This window comes from Mesoplodon bidens (assembly GCF_964165515.1).
Source record: "Mesoplodon bidens genome assembly, chromosome: 9".
Lineage (NCBI taxonomy): Eukaryota > Metazoa > Chordata > Mammalia > Artiodactyla > Ziphiidae > Mesoplodon > Mesoplodon bidens.
Window position 1 is genome coordinate 95815037 of NC_138166.1, and position 27953 is coordinate 95842989.

The 27953-nt window shown below is 37.2% G+C and overlaps 1 pseudogene across 1 annotated transcript; it reads left to right on the forward strand.

Moving 5' to 3' along the window:
• The first annotated feature begins 3364 nt into the window (after positions 1-3364).
• On the forward strand, positions 3365-27225 carry LOC308622786 (olfactory receptor 2A2-like; annotated as a pseudogene). Its single transcript has 2 exons — positions 3365-3571; positions 26519-27225. The product of its transcript is annotated as an olfactory receptor 2A2-like (transcript).
• The last annotated feature ends 728 nt before the right edge of the window (positions 27226-27953 follow it).

Genomic DNA, 27953 nt, shown 5'->3' on the forward strand with positions numbered 1-27953 from the left:
AAATGTTTAAAGAAAAAGACCCTCTTAATAGACTGCTTGTCACCTAGACATTTAGTGATGAGAGGAATAAGCAAGACTGCCATCTTTGTACACTAATTGATTACAGGCATACAAGAAAATCTCTCAGATGAGGAGCCTTATGTCTTCACTGCCCTCTGGGACACTCCTTCACGCTTATATAATGAGATTAGTGAATAAGCATAGTACTTTTGAATGACCCATATGCATTTTCCAGTTCAATATATGCCTGCTTCAAAATTTACATTTGCCTAAACCTGATGTTCTTCACAGCGATATATAATTTCCAGAATATTTTAATTACTAATTACTTCCAAAATATACTTCCATAAGTCCAAAAGTATGAATTAGAACTATATGTATCATCTATCTTAAGAGATTTATGTCATATCATCTGAGAATATGTTAGTTTTGTAGAAACCATGCTTTGGCCATGAGTGATCAAAGTCACATCACAGTTTGCAATATTTTGTATTTAAAAGCCATGTTGTTAATTATATTAAAATATTATTTAACTTGTGTGACTATATTGGTAAAGACATCTCTGTGTGATGTATGGTGTAGGTCTTAAATGTCAAGTCATTCCTTCTTGTCATTCATCTAGGAAACAGGAGTATCTCTTCAAGCCCCAAAGTGAAATTAAGAAGAAACAATAGGTTAGAAGCAATGTGAGACATTTGTATGGTAGGGTTAATTCAATCAAATTATGTACAAAGATGTCTAAGGGGGAAATGCTAAATAGTGGGTGTTGGGATAGTTACTTCCACATGGAACCATTTGGATCCTGGGCAGTAAGAAACACAGACAAATATGATTTTAATCATAAATTTGTAATCAGAGTAGATAGCTCAAGGTTATATGTAGACTAAGAGGACAGATTTAACCCAGTAAACAAGAAGCTACATTTTTTGTAGTCAGATGATACTTAGACTTCATGAAATTTCACTTTCCATGAACTATTCTTGTTCTTCCTTGGTATTTGCTATGAAGCTGAGATGAGGATGAACCTAAGGAAATGCATTTTATACCAGATTTGACTAAATTGTATTAAAGTGTAAGAGTCAACATGGTAAAAGTAGAAAAGTTGAAGTGGGACAACTTCATAGGAAAGGTGAACTTGAGATTAGAGGCATGATTGTTAAATTAGAAATCCTTTACCATTTAATGGTTTCTTGCAGTGATGATATGTTTTGATTTTTTTGAGCTTGTTTGCTTTTCATAGATGGTGATGGTGGTGGATATAGATAAAAAGATGATAGGTAGAGAAAGAGAGGGAGATTTGACTGAGAACTTCCATGTCTAGGAGTATATGACAAGAAAATAATAAAAAAAACACAAAAATATATGTATAAAATTTAATCAATGGCATTACAGTACATACAACCTAGTTAGAAGGTAATGTATTAAATCAGTTAAAATATCTGTATGCAATAAAATAGTATGCGAATGTTTAAAGTATACTGTATAGAAATAGTTTGACATGGAAAATGTACATAATATGATTTAAATGAAAGAATAATGTTTATATAATTTTAATTATATGAAAATGTAAGTAGAGTGAATAATGGAAAACTATATGTACAAGTTATTAGCAATGATCACTCTTGGCCATAGATTTCACATGTGTATTATCTCTTAAGCCTTTTATTGAATATTGTGTTTTTCTAAGACTTAGGAAAATGATGTCAAAATCTCATATGAGGTAGATGCCACTTTGTTCACACAATGAACCAGACTATTGAAACTTTGTTAAGTGTAAAATTTCTAAAAGCCTATAATTATCTAAATACAAAGAAAAACAAAAAGTATAAACAAGATAATTTTGAATTCGAAATGTACTTTTGCCTAAAAAAATCTACCATATAATATTGATATCATTTTCTTTAATGGTAATGTTGTATTAGTGGTGTTTTCCAAAAGAAGTCAGTAAAGGTGTATTACGATTAAGCAAGTGAAGTTGAGAATCCATTATCCCTTTAACAACTTAGGTACTCTCCCAAATTATATACGCTCTCTATTAAATGAGGATATTAGAAATTTGGCAACAATCCTGATAAAAATATTACTTTACGTCCAATAAATCCAGATACTGTTTTGAAAATATGATTCTTCAGTAAGGAACCAAATATTTTTGGTGAAATAACTGATTCCAAGCTGAAGTGAGAAATCTACAGGATGGGTATGGATAATTTGTTAAGCCAGCAGGAAGAAAGTACTTAAAATTATGAATTAATAACTCTATAATGGAGATAACTTGGACACACCATCTTAACCAAGTAATCCACATTAGCATCACCTATATTGAGAGTAATTAACAGTATCTCTATTCATGAGAGGCTTTAAGATTAAGAAGGATATATTTTTTGCTACCAAAAATTTATAGTCTGAACTTAAAACATGGACAATCAATGGAAAACCCCAATTGAGAGACATTATACAAAACAAGAACTAATCCCCGTCAAAAATATCAGTGTTAAGGAAAGAAAGACTGAATAACTATTTCAGAGTAGAGGAGGTAAAATATTTTATTATTTTATTGGATTTCAATCTTGGACCAGAGGGGCTGAAAATGCTATACCTAGAATAGTGAATCATGTTAATATCTCCTGATTTTGGTAATTATACTGAAAATAAAGTAGGGAATATCCTTGTTCTTGGAAATAATAAACAGTTTAGGGATAAGTTGGCCTTATGGGTGCACTTAACTCTTATGTGGTCCAGAGAAAATTAACAAAATATATACAGAGAAAAAGAAATGATAAAGCAAACATGAAAAAAATTGGTAAAGTGTATATACTAGTATTGTTTATAATTCCTGATACTTATCTGAAATTTTGAATTACTTTAGAATAAGAAGTAAGAAAAACAAAAAGGCAGAGAAATATTGAAGAAAAAACTCAGTGAAGTAGGGAGAAGCATAGAAGCCTACTTCGAATTCACTTCAGATAAATAACTCCAGTTTTCATTGTTATCCAGCTCTGGCCTTTCCGCCACACTTCACTCCTTTACAGACTGTCATTAAGAATGGAGGGGGGGGCTTCCCTGGTGGCGCAGTGGTTGAGAATGTGTCTGCCAATGCAGGGGACACGGGTTTGAGCCCTGGTCTGGGAAGATCCCACATTCCGCGGAGCAACTAAGCCTGTGTGCCACAACTACTAAAGCCTGTGCACCTAGAGCTCGTGCTCTGCAACAAGAGAAGCCACCACAATAAGAAGCCCGTGCACCGCAATGATGAGTAGCCCCCGCTCACTGCAACTAGAGAAAAGCCCGCACGCAGCAATGAAGACCCAACGCAGCCATAAATAAATAAATAAATAAATAAATTTATATTTAAAAAAAAAAAAGAATGGAGGGGAACCAATCATGGGTCACAGAATTCATCCTGGTGGGATTCCAGCTCAGTGAAGACATGGAATTGTTCCTGTTTGTTATCTTCTTCCTATTTTATATCTTCAACCTGCTGGCAAATGGCATGATCTTGGGATTCATTTCCCTAGACCCCAGACTGCACTCCCCCATGTACTACTTCCTTTCTCATCTGGCCATCACTGACGTATCCTATGCTTCCAGCAATTTACCCAATATGCTGGAAAACCTAGTGAAACACAAAAAAACTATCTCTTATTTCTCATGCACTATGCAGATGGTTTTCTATCTGGCTTTTGCTTCCGTGGAGCACCTGACTTTGGTGGTGATGTCCAATGACAGGTATGTGGTGATCTGCCATTCCCTGCAATACACTGTCATCATGAACTGGAGAGTGTGCACGGTCCTGGCCATCATTTGCTGGGCACGTGGATTTCCCCTGGCCCTAGTACAAGAAAGTCTCTTTCTAAGGCTGCCCTTCTGTGGGCCCCAGAAGGTGAACCACTTCTTCTGTGAAGTCTGATCTGTCCTCAAAGTGACCTGAGGTGAAACCTGAATCAATGAAATTTTCCTCTTTGCTGATGGTGCGTTTATCTTAACTGCACTCCTTTCTCTGATGCTGGTCTCCTACGTGCGCATCCTCTGGGCTATCCTGAAGATCCAGTCAAATGAGGGCTGCAAGAAAGCCTCTTCCACCTGCTCCTCCCACCTCTGTGTGGTTGGGTTCTACTTTGGCATCGCCATGATGGTTTATGTGGTCCCTGGCAATAGTCAACGAGAGGAGCAGCTGAAGATCCTTTTCCTGTTTTACACTGTCTTCAACCCATTACTGAACACCCTTTTCTACAGTGTAAGGGATGCTCAAGTGAAGGCTGCTTTCCACAGAGTATTGCAGAAAAGTAGAACAATATGACACAAGGCACAATTATGGTTTAGTGAATTTTTACCCTAGAACTCAAGAAAATTTTCCAACAAAATACATGACTTAAGGATGAGAATTATCCAAGAGCAACATCACAAAGATGGGAGAATAGGAATCCCCAAGCCCCCCCTTCCTCCATGAAGATGACATAATATAGATCAAATTGCCTTTCTGAGAACACCAGAAACCACATAGGAGTTCGCAGCACCCCAGACTAACAGAAAGCCAAGAAGAGATAGAGTGAAGCTTTTAGGCAAATTTATGGTATTTTATTGCCATATCCACCTCGCCTCCCTGACCCACTGTGTTAGGATCTGGAGAAAATTCCCAACTCCCAGCTCTTTCTCAAGAGGGAAAGAGAAGGGTAGACCGTGCCTACTACATTCTAGCTTTTCGGGTGGTGGTGGAGCCTGCGAGCTTGTTTTCCGTCATGCCTGACTCAGAGCCCTGATGGGAATGGCAGTGGCAGTTTGGACTCCATGTTTCGACCACTGAGAAACATAGCAAGCACCCAAGTTTTTACAGTAATACAGAGATGTTTGAATTTTTACAATTCTAATAGATGTGCAGTGGTATCTCATTCTTGTTTTAATAGAAAATTCCCTGATGACATGTGATGTTGAGTGTGTTTGCAAGTGCTTCCTTGCCACCTGTATCTTTTTTGGTGAGGTATCTCTACATTTTTGCCCATTTTTATGTAATAAACTTTATTTTTTAGAGTAATTTTAGATTCACAGCAAAATTAAGTGGAAAGTACAGAGATAACCAATATACCCCCTGCCTCCACACATACAAAACCTCCCCCATTATCACCATCTCCCCACAGAGTGGCACCTTCATTATCATTCATCCACCTGCATTGACACATCATCATCACCCGAAGTCTGCACCTTACATAAGTTTTCACTCATGGTGTTGTATATTCTCTATGTTTGCACGAGTGTATAATTATGTGCATCCACCATTATACTATCATACAGAGTAGTTTCACTGCCCTAAAAAATCACCTCTTCTTCCTCCCTCATTACTAGTCCCTGGCAACCACTGATCTCTTAATTGCCTCCATAGTTTTGGTTTTTCAGAATGTCATATAGTTAGAATTATAAAGTATGTAGTTTTTTCACATTGACTCCCTTCACTCAGTCCTATGGATTTAAGTTTCTCCTATGTCTTTTTTTATACGCTTGATAGTTCATTTCTTTTTAGTGCAAAATAAGATTCTGTCGTCTTGATGCACCACAGTTTATCCATTTACCAACTGATGGACTACTTGAGTGCTTTCAAATTTAGGCAATTATGAATTTAACTGCTTTACACATCTCTGTACAGGTTTTCATGTAGACATACGTTTTCAGATCCTTTGGATAAATACCTAGTAGTGCAATTGGTAGATCATAGATTAGAGTATGTTTATTTTTTTAAGAAGTTGTCAAACTGCCTTTCAAGGTGGCTGTACCATTTTGCAATGAATGAAACTGACTTCACCCCAGCAATATATGAAAGTTCCTGTTGATTCACATCCAAATCAGTGTGTGGTGTTGTAAATATTCTGAATTTAGCCATTCTACTAGGCATATAGTGATATTTCATTGTTGTTTTAATTTGCATTTCCCTGATGACAAAGATATGTGGCATCTTTTCATATGCTTATTTGCCATCTGTTTATCTTCTTTGAATAGATGTCTGTTAGGGTTTTGACTTTAAGTGTTCCTTGTATATTTTGGAATCAAGTCATTTTTCCTATATGAGGAAAGATTGTCTCCAGTATGTGTATTGACTTTTTATATTCTTACCAGTGCTTTTCACAGAGCAACAGTTTTTAAATTTAATTAAATACAATTTATCAACTTCATTTTTAGAGTTGTTGATTTTCAGTTCAGGGTTTTCATTTTGTATTTTAGAGGGAAGAAGGGTGGATACTTGTTCTAAATCTCTTGTGGTTCACCCTGAGGCAAGACTTAACAGTGAATATGGAAAGCAGTAATCATATGAGTAAGGCTTACAGATAACTCTCCTACTCTAAAGCACAGGAGCTCGGTAGACTGACTGATGCTTTTACATCCCTTATTAACTTACACGAAATTAGTAGTTGAATCTACAGCTTGGAACAGAGAAAGGGTGAATAAATGGTCAAGTAAAGGAAATTTCTGAGAGCCTGAATTTGCCTATATTTACTGGGAAATAAGTCCAAATGAGAAATAACAGATAAGGACTGTATCCCAAGGATCCAGTAAGAGAAAAAAATAGAACCAAACAAAATTAAGTGTTTATTGCCAGTAGGTGCACTGCAAGAAACACTAAACAAAATATTTTTCCCATCTGAAAGAAACGTTCCCTGATGGTAATGGGTATAATTATTTTCTCTGAGATTTGAGAATACTTTCTCTTTGGTTTTCGAAGTGCGACTATAATATCCCCAAGCGATGTTTTGGTTACACTTATCCTGCCTCTGATTTGCTGAGCTCTCTGCATTCATGAGATCATAACTTTTATCATGCTGGGAAATACTCCAGAATAATTCCCTCAAAATTTGCATTTGTGCCATTTTATTTTTTTAATTTTAATTTTAGTTTTATTGAGATATAATTGACATACAGCTCTGTGATATAGAGCATAATGATTTGACTTACATACAAAGTGAACTTTTTAATCACATAAGTTTAGTAAACATCCATCATCTCATAGAGATAAAAAATCAAAGAAATAGAAAAAAATTTTTCCTTGTGATGGGAACTCTTAGAATTTACTCTCTAAACAACTTTCATATATAATATAGAGCAGTGTTAATTATATTTATTATATTGTACATTACATCCTTAGTACTTATTTATCCTAGAACCGGGAGTTTGTAACTTTTGACTGCCTTCACCCAATTCCCCCAGTCCCCACCAGCCCATATACGGTAACATCAAACCTGATCTCTTTTTCTATGAGTTTGGTTGGTTGGTTGTTTTTGAAGTATAATTGACCTATGACACTATGTTAGTTCCTGCTACACAACATAGAGATTTGATATTTCTATACATTTCAAAATGTTCACCAGCATAAGTCTAGTTATAATTTATCACTATACAAATATATTGTTATTGAGTATATTCCCCACACTGTACATTTCATATCATGACCCATTTATTTTGCAACTGGAAGTTTGTACCTCTTAATCCCCTCCATCACTTATTTCTTTCCTCTTCCCTCCCTCCTTCCCCTCTGGCAACCACCTGTTTTTTCTATGTATCTATATCTCTGTTTCTGTTTTATGTTTATTCATTTGTTTTGTTTTAAAAATTCCACATATAAATGAAAACATGCAATATTTGTCCTCTCTCTGACTTCTTTCACTTAGCATAACAGCTCTAGTTCCATCCATGTTGTCAAAAATGGCAAGGTTTCATTCTTTCTTATGGATGAGTAATATCCATTGTGTATATATACTATATCACCTCTATCCATTCATCTATTGATAGGCACTCAGGTTTCTTCCGTATCTTGGCTATTGTAAATAATGATGCTATGAACATTGGTGTGCATGTGTCTTTTCAAATCAGTGTTTTTGTTTTCTTTGGATAAACATCCAGAGGTGGAATTGCTGGATCATTTGGTAGTTCTATTTTTTTTAACATCTTTATTGGAGTATAATTGCTTTACAATGGTGTGTTAGTTTCTGCTTTATAACAAAGTGAGTCAGCTATACATATATGTATATCCCCATATCTCCTCCCTCTTGCATCTCCCTCCCACCCTCCCTATCCCACCCCTCTAAGTGGTCACAAAGCACTGAGCTAATCTCCCTGTGCTATGTGGCTGCTTCCCACTAGCTATCTATTTTACATTTGGTAGTGTATATAGTGTATATATGTCCATGCCACTCTCTCACTTCATCCCAGCTTACCCTCCCCCCACCCATGTCCTCAAATCCATTCTCTATGTCTGCGTCTTTATTCCTGTCCTGCCCCTAGGTTCTTCAGAACTTTTTTTTTTTTAGATTCCATATATGTGTGTTAGCATACAGTATTTATTTTTCTCTGACTTACTTCACTCTGTATGACAGTCTCTAGGTCCATCCACCTCACTACAAATAACTCAATTTCGTTTCTTTTTATGGCTGAGTAATATTCCATTGTATATATGTGCCACATCTTCTTTATCCATTCATCTGTCGATGGTCACTTAGGTTGCTTCCATGTCCTAGCTATTGTAAATAGAGCTGCAATGAACATTGTGGTACATGACTCTTTTTGAATTATGGGTTTCTCAGGGTATATGCCCAGTAATGGGATTGCTGGGTCGGGTTGTATGGTAGTTCTATTTTTAGTTTTTTAAGGAACTTCCATACTGTTATCCATAGTGGCTGTATCAATTTACATTCCCACCAACAGTGCAAGAGGGTTCCCTTTTCTCCACACCCTCTCCAGTGTTTATTGTTTGTAGATTTTTTGATGATGGCATTCTGACTGGTGTGAGATGATACCTCATTGTAGTTTTGATTTACATTTCTCTAATGATTAGTGATGTTGAGCATCCTTTAATGTGTTTGTTGGCAATCTGTATATCTTCTTTGGAGAAATGTCTATTTAGGTCTCCTGCCCATTTTTGGATTGGGTTGTTTTTTTGATATTGAGCTGCATGAGCTGCTTGTAAGTTTTGGAGATTAATCCTTTGTCAGCTGCTTCATTTGCAAATATTTTCTCCCATTCTGAGGGTTGTCTTTTCATCTTGTTTATGGTTGGTAGTTCTATTTTCAATTTTTTGAGAAGTCTCCCCATTGTTTTCCAGAGTGGATATACAAATTTACATTCCCACCAACAGTGCACAAGGGTTCCCTTTTCTCTACATCCTCGCCAACACTTGTTATTTCTTGTCATTTTTATAATAGCCGTGCTAACAGGTTTGAGATGATGTATCATTGTGGTTTTGATTTACATTTCTCTGATGATTAGTGATGTTGACCACCTTTTCATGTGCCTGTTGGCTATCTGTAGGTCTTCTTTGGAAAAAAGTCTATTCAGATCCTCTGCCTATTTTTTAGTCAGGTTGTGTGGTTTTTTGATGTTCAGTTGTATGAGTTTTTTGTATATTTTTAATATTAACCCATCATTGGATATATCATTTGAAAAATATTTTCTCCCATTTAGTACGTGGCCTTTTCATTTTGTTGATAGTTTCCTTCACTGTGCAAATGATTTTTAGTTTGGTGCATTCCCATTTGTTTATTTTTGCCTTTGCTTCCCTTGACAGAGGGGACACATCCAAAAAAATCACTAAGACCATTGTCAAAGAGAGTACTGTGTATGTTTTCTTCTAGAAGTTTTTTTTTTAACTGAAATATAGTTGATTTATAATGCAGTATTAATTTCAGGTGTAGAGCTTAGTGACTGAATATTTTTACAGATTCCATTAAAAGTTATTACAAGAAAATGGGTCTAATTACCTGTGCTATGCAATATATCCTTGTTGCCTATCTATTTTATATATAGTAGTTTGTATCTGTTAATCCCGTATTCATAATTGGCCCCCTTCCTCTTTCCTCTCCTCCTTGATAACCACTAGTTTGTGTTCTATATCAGTGAGGCTTTTTTTGTTATGCACATACAGTCATTTGTATTGTTTTTTAGATTCCATGTAAGTGATACCATACGGTATTTGTCTTTCTCTGTCTAACTTATTTAACTAAGCACAATAGCCTCTAGGTCTATTCATGACACTGCAAATGGCAGAATTTCATTCTTTTTTTATGGCTGAGTAATATACCATTGTGTGTGTGTGTGTGTGTGTGTGTGTGTGTATACCATAACTTCTCTTCATTTGTCTGTCATTGGGCACTTGTGTTGCTTCTATATTTTAGCTATTGTAAACAATGCTGCTATTGGGGTACATGTTTCTTTTTGAATTAGTGTTTTCATTTTTCCCAGATATATACCCAGCATTGGAAATGCTGGATTACATGGTAGCTCTGTTTTTAGTTTTCTGAGGAAACTCCATACAGTTTTCTATAGTGGATGTACCAATTTACATTCCCACCAACAGTGTACAAATGTTCCCTTTTCTCCACATCCCCTCCATCATTTGTTATTTGTAGACGTTTTGATAATGGCCATTCTGACTGGTGTGAGGAAGTACCTCATTTTGGTTTTAATTTGCATTTCTCTAATAATTAGCAATGCCGAGCATCTTTTCATGAGCCTGTTAGCCATCTGTATGTCTTCTTTGAAAAAAATGTCTATTCAAGGCTTCTCCCCGTTTCTTGATTGGGTTGTTGGTTTGTTTTTTTGTTTTTTTGTTTCCGGTATGCGGGCCTCTCACTGTTGTGGCCTCTCCCGTCGTGGAGCACAGGCTCTGGATGCACAGGCTCAGCGGCCATGGCTCACGGGCCCAGCCGCTCCACAGCATGTGGGATCTTCCCAGACCGGGGCACGAACCCGTGTCCCCTGCATCGGCAGGTGGACTCTCAACCACTGCGCCACCAGGGAAGCCCACAACCATTGATCTTTTAAATATCTCCATAGTTTTATATTTTCCAGAATGTCATATAGTTGAAATCATATAATATGTAACATTTTCAGATTGGCTTCTTTTACATAGCAATATTCATTTAAGTTTTCTCCACATTTTTTGTGGCAGATAGACCATTTCTTTTTATCACTGAATAATATTTTCATTGTATGGATGTTTGTTTAACTGTTCACCTGTTGAAGGACATCACTGTTACTTGCAAGTTTTGATAATTATGAATAATGTTGCTATAAGCATTTGTTTACAGGATTTTGTGTGGACATAAGTTTTCACTGCCTCTGAGTGAATACCAAGTAGTGCGATTTGTAGATTGTATAGTAAGAGTATGTTTAGTGTTTTAAGAAGCTATCAAACTGCCTTCCAAAGTGACTGTACCATGTTGCAATGAATGAAAAAGAATTCCTTCAGCAATGAAGGAAAGTTCCTTTTGGTCCACATCCTAATCAGTGTTTGACGTTGCCTGTGTTTGGATTTTAGCCATTCTACTAAGTGTATACTGATATCTCATTGTTATTTTAATTTGCATTTTCCTGATGATATAGATGTGGAGCATCTTTTCATATGCTTACTTACCACCAGAATATCTTCTTCTTCTTTTTTTTTTAATATTTCAGTAAATCTTGGATCTTGCTTTTGTGTGTGTGTGTGTGTGTGTGTGTGTGTGTTTACGTCTTTATTGGAGTATAATTGCTTTACAATGGTGTGTTAGTTTCTGCTTTGTAACAAAGTGAATCAGTTATACATATACATATGTTCCCATATCTCTTCCCTCTTGAGTCTCCCTCCCTCCCACCCTCCCTATCCCACCCCTCTAGGTGGTCACAAAGCACAGAGCTGATCTCCCAGTGCTATGCGGCTGCTTCCCACTAGCTATCTATTTTACGTTTGGTAGTGTTGAATATCTTCTTTGAAGAGCTGTCTGTCAGGGTTTTTGGCCCTTTTTAAAAAATTTTTTTTTATTAGTTTCTGCTTTTTAACAAAGTGAATCAGTCATACATATACATCTGTTCCCACATCCCTTCCCTCATGCATCTCCCTCCCTCCCACCCTCCCCATCCCACCCCTCCAGGCAGTCACAAAGCACCGAGCTGATCTACCTGTGCTCTGTGGCTGCTTCCTACTATCTATCTACCTTACGTTTGGTAGTGTATATATGTCCATGCCTCTCTTTCGCTTTGTCACAGCTTACCCTTCCCCCTCCCCATATCCTCAAGTCCATTCTCAAGTAGGTCTGTGTCTTTATTCCCGTTTTACCCCTAGGTTCTTCATGACATTTTTTTAAAATTCCATATATATGTGTTAGCATACGGTATTTGTCTTTCTCTTTCTGACTTACTTCACTCTGTATGACAGACTCTAGGTCTATCCACCTCATTACAAATAGCTCAGTTTCGTTTCTTTTTATGGCTGAGTAATATTCCATTGTATATATGTGCCACATCTTCTTTATCCATTCATCCGATGATGGACACCTAGGTTGTTTCCAGCTCCGGGCTATTGTGAATAGAGCTGCAATGAACATTTTGGTACATGTCTCTTTTGGAATTATGGTTTTCTCAGGGTATATGCCTAGTAGTGGGATTGCTGGGTCATATGGTAGTTCTATTTTTAGTTTTTTAAGGAACCTCCATACTGTTCTCCATAGTGGCTGTACCAATTCACATTCCCACCAGCAGTGCAAGAGTGTTCCCTTTTCTCCACACCCTCTCCAGCATTTATTGTTTCTAGATTTCTTGATGATGGCCATTCTGACTGGTGTGAGATGATATCTCATTGTAGTTTTGATTTGCATTTCTCTAATGATTAATGATGTTGAGCATTCTTTCATGTGTTTGTTGGCAGTCTGTATATCTTCTTTGGAGAAATGCCTATTTAAGTCTTCTGCCCATTTTTGGATTGGGTTGTTTGTTTTTTTGCTATTGAGCTGCATGAGCTGCTTATAAATTTTGGAGATTAATCCTTGGTCAGTTGCTTCATTTGCAAATATTTTCTCCCATTCTGAGGGTTGTCTTTTGGTCTTGTTTATGGTTTCCTTTGCTGTGCAAAAGCTTTGAAGTTTCATTAGGTCCCATTTGTTTATCTTTGTTTTTATTTCCATTTCTCTAGGAGGTGGGTCCAAAAGGATCTTGCTGTGATTTATGTCATAGAGTGTTCTGCCTATGTTTTCCTCTAAGAGTTTGATAGTTTCTGGCCTTACATTTAGATCTTTAATCCATTTTGGGCTTATTTTTGTGTATGGTGTTAGGGAATGATCTAATTTCATACTTTTACATGTCCCTGTCCAGTTTTCCCAGCACCACTTATTGAAGAGGCTGTCCTTTCTCCACTGTACATTCCTGCCTCCTTTATCAAAGATAAGTTGACCATATGTGCGTGGGTTTATCTCTGGGCTTTCTATCCTGTTCCATTGATCTATCTTTCTGTTTTTGTGCCAGTACCACACTGTCTTGATTACTGTAGCTTTGTAGTATAGTCTGAAGTCAGGGAGCCTGATTTCTCCAGCTCCGTTTTTCGTTCTCAAGATTGCTTTGGCTATTCGGGGTCTTTTGTTTTTCCAAACAAATTTTGAAATTTTTTGTTCTAGTTCTGTGAAAAATGCCAATGGTAGTTTGATAGGGATTGCATTGAATCTGTAGATTGCTTTGGGTAGTAGGGTCATTTTGACAATATTGATTCTTCCAATCCAGGAGCATGGTATATCTCTCCATCTATTTGTATCATTTTTAATTTCTTTCATCAGTGTCTTATAATTTTCTGCATACAGGTCTTTTGTCTCCTTAGGTAGGTTTATTCCTAGATATTTTATTCTTTTTGTTGCAATGGTAAATGGGAGTGTTTTCTTGATTTCATTTTCAGATTTTTCATCATTAGTGTACAGGAATGCCAGAGATTTCTGTGCATTAATTTTGTATCCTGCTACTTTACCAAATTCATTGATTAGCTCTCGTAGTTTATTGGTAGCATCTTTAGGATTCTCTATGTATAGTATCATGTCATCTGCAAACAGTGACAACTTTACTTCTTCTTTTCCAATTTGGATTCCTTTTATTTCCTTTTCTTCTCTGATTGCTGTGGCTAAAACTTCCAAAACTATGTTGAATAAGAGTGGTGAGAGTGGGCAGCCTTGTCTTGTTCCTGATCTTAGTGGAAATGGTTTCAGTTTTTCACCATTGAGGACAATGTTGGCTGTGGGTTTGTCATATATGGCCTTTATTATGTTTTGGAAAGTTCCCTCTATGCCTACTTTCTGCAGGGTTTTTATCATAAATGGGTGTTGAATTTTGTCGAAAGCCTTCTCTGCATCTATTGAGATGATCATATGGTTTTTCTCCTTCAACTTGTTAATATGGTGTATCACATTGATTGATTTGCGTATATTGAAGAATCCTTGCATTCCTGGAATAAACCCCACTTGATCATGGTGTATGATCCTTTTAATGTGCTGTTGGATTCTGTTTGCTAGTATTTTGTTGAGGATTTTTGCATCTATGTTCATCAGTGATATTGGCCTGTAGTTTTCTTTCTTTGTGACATCCTTGTCTGGTTTTGTTATCAAGGTGATGGTGGCCTCATAGAATGAGTTTGGGAGTGTTCCTTCCTCTGAAATTGTTTGGAAGAGTTTGAGAAGGATGGGTGTTAGCTCTTCTCTAAATGTTTGATAGAATTCACCTGTGAAGCCATCTGGTCCTGGGCTTTTGTTTGTTGGAAGATTTTTAATCACAGTTTCAATTTCAGTGCTTGTGATTGGTCTATTCATATTTTCTATTTCTTCCTGAGTCAGTCTTGGCAGGTTGTGCATTTCTAAGAATTTGTCCATTTCTTCCAGGTTGTCCATTTTATTGGCCTAGAGTTGCTTGTAGTAATCTCTCATGATCTTTTGTATTTCTGCAGTGTCAGTTGTTACTTCTCCTTTTTCATTTCTAATTCTATTGATTTGAGTCTTCTCCCTTTTTTTCTTGATGAGTCTGGCTAATGATTTGTCTATTTTGTTTATCTTCTCAAAGAACCAGCTTTTAGTTTTATTGATCTTTGCTATCGTTTCCTTCATTTCTTTTTCATTTATTTCTGATCTGATCTTTATGATTTCTTTCCTTCTGCTAGCTTTGGGGTTTTTTTGTTCTTCTTTCTGTAATTGCTTTAGGTGCAGGGTCAGGTTGTTTGCTCGAGATGTTTCCTGTTTCTTAAGGTGGGATTGTATTGCTATAAAGTTCCCCCTTAGAACTGCTTTTGCTGCATCCCATAGGTTTTGGGTTGTCGTGTCTCCATTGTCATTTGTTTCTAGGTATTTTTAAATTTCCTCTTTGATTTCTTCAGTGATCACTTCGTTATTGAGTAGTGTATTGTTTAGCCTCCATGTGTTTGTATGTTTTACAGATCTTTTCCTGTAATTGATGTCTAGTCTCATAGCATTGTGGTCGGAAAAGATACTTGATACAATTTCAGTTTTCTTAAATTTACCAAGGCTTGATTTGTGACCCAAGATATGATCTATCCTGGAGAATGTTCCATGAGCACTTGAGAAAAATGTGTATTCTGTTGTTTTTGGATGGATGTCCTATAAATATCAATTAAGTCCATCTTGGTTTTGGCCCATTATTAAATTGAGTTATTCATTTTCTTACTGTGTGTGTGAGGGTTTTTTATTTTACATCTTTATTGGAGTATAATTGCTTTACAATGTTGTGTTAGTTTCTGCTGTATACCAAAGTAAATCAGCTATACGTATACATATATCCCCATATCCCCTCTCTGTTGTGTCTCCCTCCCACATTCCCTATCCCACCCCTCTAGGTGGTCACAAAGCACCAAGCTAATCTCCCTGTGCTATGCAGCTGCTTTCCACTAGTTATCAATTTCACATTTGGTAATGTATATATGTCCGTGTCACTTTCTCACTTCGGCCCAGCTTACCCTTCCCCCTCCCCATGTCCTCAAGTCCGTTCTCTATGTCTGCATCTTTATTCCTGTCCTGCCCCTAGGTTCTTCAGAACCTTTTTTTTTTTTTTAAGATTCCATATATATGTGTTAGCATACAGTATTTGTTTTTCTCTTTCTGACTTACTACACTCTGTATGATATGACAGACTCTAGGTCCATCCACCTCACTATTTGAAATATATTTGAGTAACTCACTTCCATTTCTTTTTATGGCTGAGTAATATTCCATTGTATATATGTGCCACATCTTCTTTATTCATTCATCTGTCGATGGACATGTAGGTTGCTTCCATGTCCTCCTGGCTATTGTAAATAGAGCTGCAATGAACATTGTGATAAATGACTGGTTTTGAATTATGGTTTTCTCAGGGCATATGCCCAGTAGGGGGATTGCTGGGTTGTATGGTAGTTCTACTTTTAGTTTTTTAAGGAACCTCCATACTGTTCTCCATAGTGGCTGTATCAATTTACATTCCGACCAACAGTGCAAGAGGGTTCCCTTTTCTCCACACCCTCTCCAGCATTTATTGTTTGTAGATTTTTTGATGATGGCCATTCTCACCAGTGTGAGGTGACACCTCATTGTAGTTTTGATTTTCATTTCTCTAATGATTAGTGATGTTGAGCATCCTTTCATGTGTTTGTTGGCAGTCTGTATGTCTTCTTTGGAGAAATGCCTATTTAGGTCTTCTGCCTATTTTTGGATTGGGTTTTTTGTTTTTGTGATATTGAGCTGCATGAGCTGCTTGTAAATTTTGGAGATTAATCCTTTGTCAGTTGCTTCATTTGTAAATATACCCTCCCATTCTGAGAGTTGTCTTTTCATCTTGTTTATGTTTTCCTTTGCTGTACAAAAGCTTTTAAGTTTCATTAGGTCCCATTTGTTTGTTTTTGTTTTTATTTCCATTTCTCTAGGAGGTGGGTCAAAAAGAATCTTTCTCTGATTTATGTCATAGAGTGTTCTGCCTATGTTTTCCTCTAAGGGTTTTATAGTATCTGGCCTTACATTTAGGTCTTTAATCCATTTTGAGTTTATTTTTGTGTATGGTGTTAGGGAGTGTTCTAATTTCATTCTTTTACATGTAGCTGTCCAGTTTTCCCAGCACCACTTATTGAAGAGGCTATCTTTTCTCCATTGTATATTCTTGCCTCCTTTATCAAAAATAAGGTGACCATATGTACGTGGGTTTATCTCTGGGCTTTCTATCCTGTTCCATTGATCTATATTTCTGTTTTTGTGCCAGTACCGTACTGTCTTGATTACTGTAGCTTTGTAGTATAGTCTGAAGTCAGGGAGCCTGATTTCTCCAGCTCTGTTTTTCTTTCTCAAGATTGCTCTGGCTATTTTCAGGGTCCTTTGTGTTTCCATACAAATTGTGAAATTTTTGGTTCTAGTTCTGTGAAAAATGCCATTGGTACTTTGATAGGGATTGCATTGAATCTGTAGGTTGCTTTGGTTAGTATAGTCTTACTGTGTTTTAAGAGTTATTTGTATATTTTGGAATCAAGTCATTTCTCCAATATGTGCAAAGATTTTCTTCAGTCTTTGGCTTGACTTTCCATAGTTTTAACAGTGTCTTTCACAGAGCAAAATTGTTTTTTTTTTTTTTTTAATTTTAATAAAGTGCAAGTTTGAATGATGAAGAGTTTTTCATTTTTTAGTTCGTTTACATTTTTTCTTGTTCAAAGACATGATTGATGACTTTCAAGTTCTTTATATGCTCAGATAAAAGCCAGAAATCACCAATTTCTCTTTCAATTTTTTAGAGTGCCCACGGTAGTTAGAAGTGGACTTATTTTCATAACTGAAAATAAAGCATTATCATTCCTATGTTACGTTCTTATTCCTACTGAAACATATACAGATTTAGAGGCTTAGGACAACGAAAATGTATTATCCTATATTTCTAGAAGTCTTGTGTCTGAAATGGGTCTGCTGGTTTTTCTTCTTTCTAGAGGCTCCAGTGAATGATTTGTTTCTTTATTTTCTACATTTTACAGACTCTGCCTACATTCTTTGATTCCATTTTCAAAGTCAACTTCATGTTCCCTCCTCTCTGACCTCCTGCCCCCCTCTTACAAAGACTTTTGTGGGCCTCCCTGGTGGCGCAGTGGTTGAGAGTCCGCCTGCCGATGCAGGGGATATGGGTTCGTGCCCCGGGAGGATCCCATATGCCGCGGAGCGGCTGGGCCCATGAGCCATGGCCGCTGGGCCTGTGCATCCGGAGCCTGTGCTCCGCAACGGGAGAGGCCACAACAGTGAGAGGCCCGCGTACCGCAAAAAGAAAAAAAAAAAAAAGACTTTTGTAATTATAGTGGGCCCTTGTGGGTAATCCCTGATAATCTCTGCATTTTGAGATCTTTAACTAAATTACATCGGCAAAATTTCTTTTATCTTGTAAACTCACATACTCAGAGCTTCCTGGAACTAGGATGTCATCGTCTTGGGGGCCGGACATTATTCTGTGTAACAGATTCCCCAAAAGACGCAGCTGTTGTTAGTAAAGATGTTAACTCTCAAAACTTTAATAGTGAATTATAAAAGAATATGTTATCTCATTTGGTTCTCATTACTAAATAATGTCAACAAGATAATATGCTAACGTGTCACAGTAATTCTACAAATCTGCTTTGTCTATCTCAACTGCCAGGTCACCTGATTTACCTGCTCTGCTTTCCACTTGTAAAGCATATTTGAAAGAACTAATCTGTGTTTCTTGAATATTCATGTTTATACCTTATATGGACGTAAATGTGCTAGGAAAAATGAAAGTAATGTCGACACCTTCTTATACGACCTGCCCAGTGCAGCAGCACTTGAGAAACCATTCTACAACTACTAGATAGTAAAAAACATTTTGAAGAAATGTTTGAGAGTAAATTTATATAAGCTTACAACAAGAAACAGAAAGAGAATTTATTCTCTTCCGAGGTTATGAGTCATACCGAGGGAAATATGTGTAGGAATTCTGGAGGCTTATGAGGTTGGTGAGAGTTGGTAAGGATTGAGGAGAACAGGTGAAGCTTTTCTGAGAGGTCATTTTAAGAGCTTTTGAAAATGAGCGTACGTTCAGTAGTTAGAGCAGAGGATTTGTTATCTGCATATGTAATTCATTCTTGGCACTGGCAGTTGATAGAGTGGACAATATATTTATTTCTCTAATTTCATAATGCACACCTATAACGTGACGACAACATATTAATCAATTCACAAGATTAAATAAAATACCATGTGTGGTGTATATACCTGAGGTTCTGAAACACAGTAAACACTAATCAACACGTGTCATTATGATAATCTCACCGCTTTGCATCCCAGTCTCATTCTTCAGTAGATGAAAATATGCATCTACTTGAGGGGACTTATTCCCCTTAGAAGTGGCAACACAGGCTCTATAGGCACCTGTTTATTGGATATTAGGGAGATACAGATCTTAATAAACCACCAGAGGGATAAGAAGTTTGAATTAGCAAAGCTATTATATGGCCAAGTGTTATGTCCTCTAAACTGTGATATTTGCCTCAGGTTATAGCCTTTGAGATGTTTGAAAATATATTTACATTCTATGATAACATATCTGCTCCTGACTTTCCCCAAAACATTTTCTGCACAAACAATCAAACACAAGTGATATTTGTTTTCCTCCAGGGAGAATGTTCATCAAAACTTTTTTCCCTCAGGAAAGATGTTTATAGGTGTAATGACTAATGGGGCCTCCTTGGAAAATCTAAATTCTCAAGAGAGTTATGAGAATTGTTTGTATTGAACCAATTATAAAATACAACCTTTGGCAGATGCAAACTATTACGTTTAGAATGAGTAAACAGTAAGGTCCTACTGTATAGCACAGGGAACTATATCCAATCTCCTAGGATAAACCATAATGGAAAATAATATTTTAAAAAAAGAAGGTATATATGTGTATAACTGAGTCACTTTGTTGTACAGCAGAGACTGGCACAACACTGTAAATCAACTATGCTTCAATTTTTTTAAAAAAGAAAAAAACCCAAACTTTGCTCCCAAAAGTGGAGAGAATAACAGCTTTATTATTCTCCATCATCATCAGAAAGTGAAGTAAACATTTTCAACTCTGGGATTTCTCACTATGGAGACTACTATAAAGAGGAATAGTCTACTTTCTGTGGGACTGTCTGTAGGTTAAGGTTGAATCTTAAGGTAACAGCCAGAACTAACACTATCATATGTAGATGAGATTTATTTGCACTGGTAGGTGGTTTGGGATAAGGATTATTGCAGTAGAATGAGGAGGCAGCAGAATTCACCTGGGCTATGGTGAGAGAAAAATTATATCATGGATGTCTGTTTCTCTGAGCCAGAGTTTGTATTTAGTGCAGCTGAACTCATAAATGAAGACGTTCTCGTGGGGAGCACTTCCTAGCTGAGCTGTGAGCACAGGAATCCTGAATCTATTTCCCAACGTTCTCCACATCATCTCCAACAATGTGACTAAGAATGGAGTCCAGAACTGGCACTAATGGAAAGGAGACAAAGAAAACGAGAGCCTCCTTGTCAAGGCTGTGGCCTCTGCATGTGGCTTTCTGAACTCAGCCACAGAGATGAAAGGACTTCACACACCTAGACGAAAGTATTGATGTGCAGTTGTTAAATAACTTATCCCAAAATCACTGAATGGAAAGATAAGGATAATTGTATGTAATTATGGATACTTCCACAAGTAAAATTTTCATAACATTTGCTACTAATCTTGGTATCACTGAGTAACTAGCAATCAGCCTAAAAACAATTGTCCTAGTGATAGTGTCTATGAGCAATATTTTATTGCCTTTCATGAAACAATGAAATAGTTAAGTGTGACTTGTAGTTATTTCTGAGGTATATTCTCCCACTTTATTCATGAGTGTTGGTATATATCATACTCTGATAGCATCCATCTTTTAAGAAAATGTTTTTCTGGTTCCATAATAGGATAGGATGAAAGCCAGTGCTTCTGGATTTTCTAAATCGACCATTGAGGTGGAGATATATAGTAAAATTCTTTAGTGCAAGAAACATTTTTCAGAGTTTCCTGTGTTGTATGTTCAGTGGAAACCACTGCCCAGGTGAGGAAGTGATCTTACTGTTTTTTATTTCCATGAGTTGATGCACTTAAATTGCATCAGTTAACAAATTGCACTGTCATTCAGCCATCAGTGCTTTTATGTTTTCTTCTCTCTCCCATTGCTGTAACGGTATCAGTGTTCTGTGATATCTTAACTTTTATTTTTAGCTTTAATTTCAATTTGAATTTAAAAAGTAATATTAATATAATGTTAATAAAAATGAGGAATAGGGCTTCCCTCGTGGTGCAGTGGTTGAGAGTCTGCCTGCCGATGCAGGGGACACGGGTTCGTGCCCCGGTCCGGGAAGATCCCATGTCACGGAGCAGCTGGGCCCGTGAGCCATGGCCGCTGAGCCTGCGCGTCCGGAGCCTGTGCTCCGCAACGGGAGAGGCCACAACAGTGAGAGGCCCGCGTACCGCAAAAAAAAAAAAAAAAAAAAGAGGAATAAATGATTAATAATTCAAAGTAGAAAATAACCACAATTGAAAGAAAAATGGGAAGTAAGATGGTGATGTATGACGCAAATGTTCCTCATCAGTAGAAATAGGTCATCTTTATTTAAATTAACAAGTTTTCAGTTTAGAGATTAAATATATTTTAATTATTGCTGATTGCTTTCAATAGTGTCTCAAAACATTATATATTCCTGTTGTTTCTTACTCAGTTCTAAGCTCTAGAAAATTAGTTTTGTAGCTAAATTTAGTATCACATACTTAATACACTGTTACATGGAATCCTCCATCACTTGATTGTATGTATGGAAAATAAAATGTCGAGGACTTCATGTGAGCTTTTGCTCATAAAAGGACACCACCCCATCTTAACTGATGCTTCTCTCAGTTTCTTAGTTTAAAACCTTCAAAGCTCTGCCATACATTGAAACTGAGATTTCAAACGTACTTAAACAGTTCTTCCTCTTTTAATTAATAGAACTCCCTCTTTAGATTTCTCCAAATTGTAAATACAAAGCAGTTATTACCTATAAGATGCATTTAAGTGTTATATAATTTTTCTGTAGGTTTCCAGTACTCCAATATTACAGACTGATTCCAGTTTACCCTTAGAAAACAATATATTCAAACTGATTAGTTGAATTATTATAGTTTTTCAAATAAAATTATTGTCAAATTATTAACACCTAATGGTAAAAACTTTCTTTAAAGCAAAAATCACAACTTTGCAAAACAGGATTTACATATCAGCCTTCAGTGTATGTGTTCTTCATTGAATCGACCCTCATTCATTTAAGAAAAACAGTGTCTTTTACATCATAGTGAACTATGGTGACCGCTCAAAAAGACAAAATGATGTATATGATAATACATATTCCCAGGATATATTTTATATGGTAAATACAACATGTGAATTCAACTGAGTGGCTTTTTTTTTAAATCACACTTCTCACTATTTCATCTTTGACTATGTCCTAAAAAATAACCAGACATTTATAGTGATAATGTAATTATTTTTACAGATATCTTTGACCAATATTGCACATTTAATAGCAGTTCATAGCAACTCCTCATTCATAAAGAGCTAGTGCACAGAGCAGCCTTGAATCCACCAGTGCAGAAAGGACCATGTCATCTTTACCCAGACTTTTACATGAGCCTACCTAGAAAGGATGAGCTGGCTGCCTGCCTTGTTCCTTATGGTAATTCTTTTTGTGTAAGCAAAGAGAGCTGTTTAACCAAGCAAGAAGTCAAGGCTCAGAACATCACAGGACTGTCCTGCATTTCAAGGCATCCCTTTGATCTTCTGTAAGTAAGACAGTTGTCATTCATTGGATAGTGAGCATCTACGCATGTGTCCAAAATGGCTCTCACCATATTCTCCAATCGATAGATGCCTTTATTACATCCAGAAAAAAATATACAATCATTGCCAATACAGTTTCAGTACTCAGATCATACTACTTGCATGGGTTTTAGAAAACTAAGACAATCATATATCGGAAGAAGAATAATTTTAGTACAAGTGAGTTTAACTCACAATGTACTATTTACAGGTATACTTCATTTTATCATGATTTGCTTTATTGTACTTCACACATACTGTGTTTTTACAAATTGAAAGTCTGTGGCAACACTCCATTGTCAGATGATGGTTAGAATTTTTTAGCAATAAAGTATTTTTAAATTAAGGTATATACATTTTTAGACATAATGTTATTTTGCACTTCATAGACTATAGTATAGTGTAAACATAACTTTCATATGCACTGAGAAACCAAAAAAAGAATGTCTGACTCGCTTTATTGTGATATTTGCTTTATTGCATTGGTCTGGGACTGAACCCACAATATATCTGAGGTATGAACTGAACCCATAGTATAACCAAGGTATGCCTGTATTATCTATGTGGAAAATTTGCTGTGACTATGCAAAGTAAAATGACATCTACCATGGGTGTTTAAATGCTATGTTGCTATGCTAAATAACAGAACATGATAAATTTATTCTCTTCTGTGTAGCTGATAAGGTCCAGCTGAAAAGTCTTTTTTAAAATAGATCTTTATTGGAGTATAACTGCCTCACAATACTCTGTTAGTCTCTGCCGTACACCAAAGTGAATCAGCCACACGCACACACATGTCCCCATATCCCCTCCCTCTTGAGCCTCCCTCCCACCCTCCCTCTCCCACCCGTCTAGGTATTCGCAAAGCACCGAGCCGATCTGCCTGTGCTACGCTGCTGCTTCCCCACTGGCTAAGAATAGTCTTCCTTTTGATGTCAGTTACATAAGGAAAAATTCTTAGATTAGACCCTAAAATTGAGAGGAAAATCACTACATTGGATAGAGTTTTAAAATAGTTTTATGTATGAGCAATGGTAAATGTTTCATAACAAACTTTCTAAAGGGGGAGGAGGGAGCCTTACTTACAGTTTCAAGCCATCAGTGTGTCGTCACCATGCACAGAGTGGGAAAGGCAAGAGAACAGTCAGTGCTTGTCAGCCAGAATAAAACAGTTCCATCAAATGTTGGAGCTACAGAGGTCATCAAATATCCCAGGAATTCCCCATATTTACTAGCTCTCTTTAAAATTAGAATGACTACATATGACTGTTTCTGGCCTAAAAAGTGAGCAAAAGTAACATCAGTCCTTTCCAAGCTAAAGGAGTTAGGAGCAGATATGCATCTTCATCTGTTTCCCTACTGTGATCCATTATGTTCCACAAGGCACAGCTGCAAGATCAGAGCGGGCTGCCTTGACCACAGCTGAAGTTGCTTGAGTGTAAAATACATATTGCTATACAAGACATTGACGACTCAAGGAGTATCTGTTGTGTTGTGGCAGCTGGGTATCATGTAGGAGGATTAAAATGCAGTGTATATGAAGGAGTTGCCGTTTGGAAAACGTCAAAAGCCTAGAAAGTAAGCTGTGAAAACGGGATGTATCTGATGTATGTCAACCCTTTGGGATTTGAGGACAGTTAAATCAAGGCTCAAGGCAGAGGGTAGAATGACACAAGGTCTCAAGGTTGGTGATTATGGGAGGATCAAGGTCTGCATATTGTTAGTCAGATTGTCCCCTGTGGGATCCTGCAGAAGCAGACACCACGATGGAGTTTGGCATGCGGGATATTTATCAGGGAGTGACATTGGAGAATGCAGGGGAGGCAGGAAACCTGCAGTGTCGGTGCAACAGAGGCTCGTTCAACCCCACAGCCAACTGTGAAACACATTTTTCCCACGTTGGCCCAGATGGTGGGGCCATTAAATCCCCACCACCATCAGCCACGGGTTGTGGGCAGCACCAGAAGCACATGCACAGACTGTGATGGGATGAGGCATCTCTGCAGTCTAGGTAGCCCTGAGGGAGCTGATTGCTGGAGGCAACCTACTGGCACCCGGGGCAAAACAGTCCTCTCTTGAAGTCACGGCTCTCCTTCTCCACCACACAGGTTGAATTCAAGTTCAAGGAGTCTCTATTTTTCTTTTGTTGTTGTTGTTGTTTTCTTATTTACCACTTATCAAGTAATTGTAAGAAAACCCCCAAAGTAGCAGATTATTCCCCATTTGAACCAGAGGTTTAAAGAGAATGCCTCTTAGGAGTCAGCATGATAGAAATGCCCTTCAGGTAGGGCAACTACCAGGGAAGGATGAATTAAGCTTTCCAAACTGCTGTCAGTCACATTTCCCACTGAGGGTTTCTTGCCCAGGTGAGGCTTTAGATTATCTAACTGCTTGGCTTGCTTTTACTTCTTTCTTAACAAGCAAATAAAGCATCCTTTGCATCATCAGTTCCTCTCCTAGGAATATATCCTAAGCTTTTAATTTAAAGGACGAATAGATAGATAGATAGATAGACATACATACATACACATTTTGTATATATACACACATATATCGCACACATACACACATGCATGTACATTTTTTGCCCCATAACACATCATGGCGAATAAAATGGACATAGTCCATAACTTAATTGTCAAAAAATGAGATTCACTAAGTTACATTGTATGTATGAATGAAAAAAAAAACCACTCCACTGTTAAATAAATGTCATAGAAGATTTTTCACATGAGAAAGTGTTCATAAATGTTATTGCCAAAGGAAAAACAAAGGATAGGTATAATATTTGTTTCTTATCACTTTTTAAAATGTCTAATATATAGCTGGTAGATATACATGTATTACAAAGACTACATATTCACATATCAAAATAATTAAAATGCTTACCTTTACATCATAGATTTCTTAGTCATTTATATGACATTTTATTTTTCTGTTTCTAGAAAGTAGAAAATTGAATATTGTATCATCAGATATGACATGGATCTTCTTATTTTCACTATGACTCAGTCTTTTGAAACTGTGACCTGTGACCTAAAATCGTGAGGTGTCAGCAAATTTTTCATACAGAAAGAAAAATAAGTAAAGGTACTAAGTGAATAACTAAAATAAAATTCTAGAATTGTAAGTTTTTTTTTTTTTTTTTTTTTCTGGTACGCGGGCCTCTCACTGTTGTGGCCTCTCCTGTTGCGGAGCACAGGCTCCGGACGTGCAGGCTCAGCAGCCATGGCTCACGGGCCCAGCCACTCCACGGCATGTGGGATCCTCTTGGACCAGGGCACGAACCCGTGTCCCCTGCATTGGCAGGCGGACTCTCAACCACTGCGCCACCAGGGAAGCCCTAAAATTGTAAGATTTTTTAAGCTAAAAATAAATCACCAGTTCATGTAAATATTGTTAAAATGCTGAAATAATTAGTTTCTCTATCAGGAAACAGAAAAGCTGAAGTAGAGTATCAAGAATAAAGTTACTGACTCTATTACCCCACAATATTATTTTTACACTATGGTAAATCCTTTGTTCTTCCTTTATAAATGTGGTTCTGAAATATTTGCTACATTAAGACTGAAAATAATTGAAACAGAACAGAAATTAGTATGTGTTTCCTCTGAATTCTTTTGAATTAAATGACTTCAGTTTTTATTCTTTAATCTTTCTGTCATCCTTCTGTCCTTGGCAGACTATCTTTAAATGTGACATGGGTCACATCTTGATAGGATTTCCACTCAGTGCAGAGATGGAAGTGTTCCTCTTCTGGATGTTCTCTCTATTTTCTGCCTTCAGCCTGTTGGGGAATGGCTTGATCTCTGGACTCATCTGTCTGCATCCCAGACTGCACACCCTAGTGTAATTCTTCCTCTTTTACCTGTCATCATTGACATGTCCTATGCTTCCAACCGTGTCCCTGAGATGTTGGTAAACTTAGCAGACCTGGATAGAACCCTCTCCTTTGTTCCATGCATAATGCAGACATTTTTGTATTTGACTTTTGCTCATGTGGCGTGCCTGACGTTCGTGGTGATGTTCTATGATAGGTCTGTGGTGATTTGTCGTCCCCTCCAGTACACTGGCGACATGAACTGGAGAGCGTGCACGGTCCTGACCATCACTTCCTGGACATGTGGATTGATTCTGGCTCTGGTACATGCAGTTCTCCTTCTAAGGTTTTCCTTTTGTGAGCCCTAGGAAGTGGACCATGTCTTCTATGAAATCCTACCTGTCCTCAAACTGGCCTGTGCTGACCCATGGATCAGTGAAGCTGTCATCTTTGCTGCCTGTGTATTTGTCTTAGGTCCCTTTGCTTGGTGCTGGTCTCCTATTCTAGCAGCCTCTGGACCATCCTGAGGATCCAGTCAGGAGAGGGCTGAAGAAAAGCCTTCTTTCTTCACCTGCTCCTCCCACCATGGTGTGGTTGGGCTTTTCTTTGGCACTGACATGGCACTGATATGGTCCCCGTACTCTAGTCAAAGAGGAAATAAGAGAAAAAGCTGTTATTGTTTCACAGTCTCTTCAGTCCAATGCTGAACCCCCTCATCTACAGCCGCAGGAATGCTAAGGTGAAGGGTGCTTCATGGAGGGAACGGTAGAAGAGGTCCATGTGAGGGGTAGATAGAACTTTTGGCTAAGTAGAGCCTTCTTCCTTTGGGATGTGGTCGGAGGATGACTTCAAGGTCAGAAAAATTTCCTAACAGCAAAATTTGATAAGAGAATCTGAATTGTCCAAGACACTACCTGAAGATAGGAAAAATTTTGATGTGTAAGTTTCATCTCTGGTGTTAAGCATTTTTGTTCAGAGATGAGACATCTGGATTATCAATATGCTTAAAGCCATAAAAATCTAAAGATCACAATTTTTTCAAGAAATGGATTAATAGCTTATTTTTAAAATTCTTGTTGTTTAGTTATTGAAACAATGTCATTACACAAAGTAACCAATTCAATCATAAGCATTCACATCACCTGGTAATGAGTGTTATTTTTCAGGGAAATGAACACCCAGAAGGAAAATTCCTGGCTGCAGAATGTTGCTCAATACATACAATCATTGCAGAACTAAATGTCTCTACAATACCAGTTATGAGTCAAGTGAAGACAGGACTGGGATTCACTGTTGAATAGCAAATAATTTCCGAGTCCTCTGACAAGAGTTGAAAAATACTTAGTATTGACCAAAAAAAGATAACACTGTCTCATAACCCATTATAGAAATGTTTCCATCCCTGCTTTACTTCTGCTTTCATTTTTACCTCTCACCTACATTCTCTTTTAGTCTCCCATTTATGTTTTACAACATGCATAATTAAATGCAGATTTA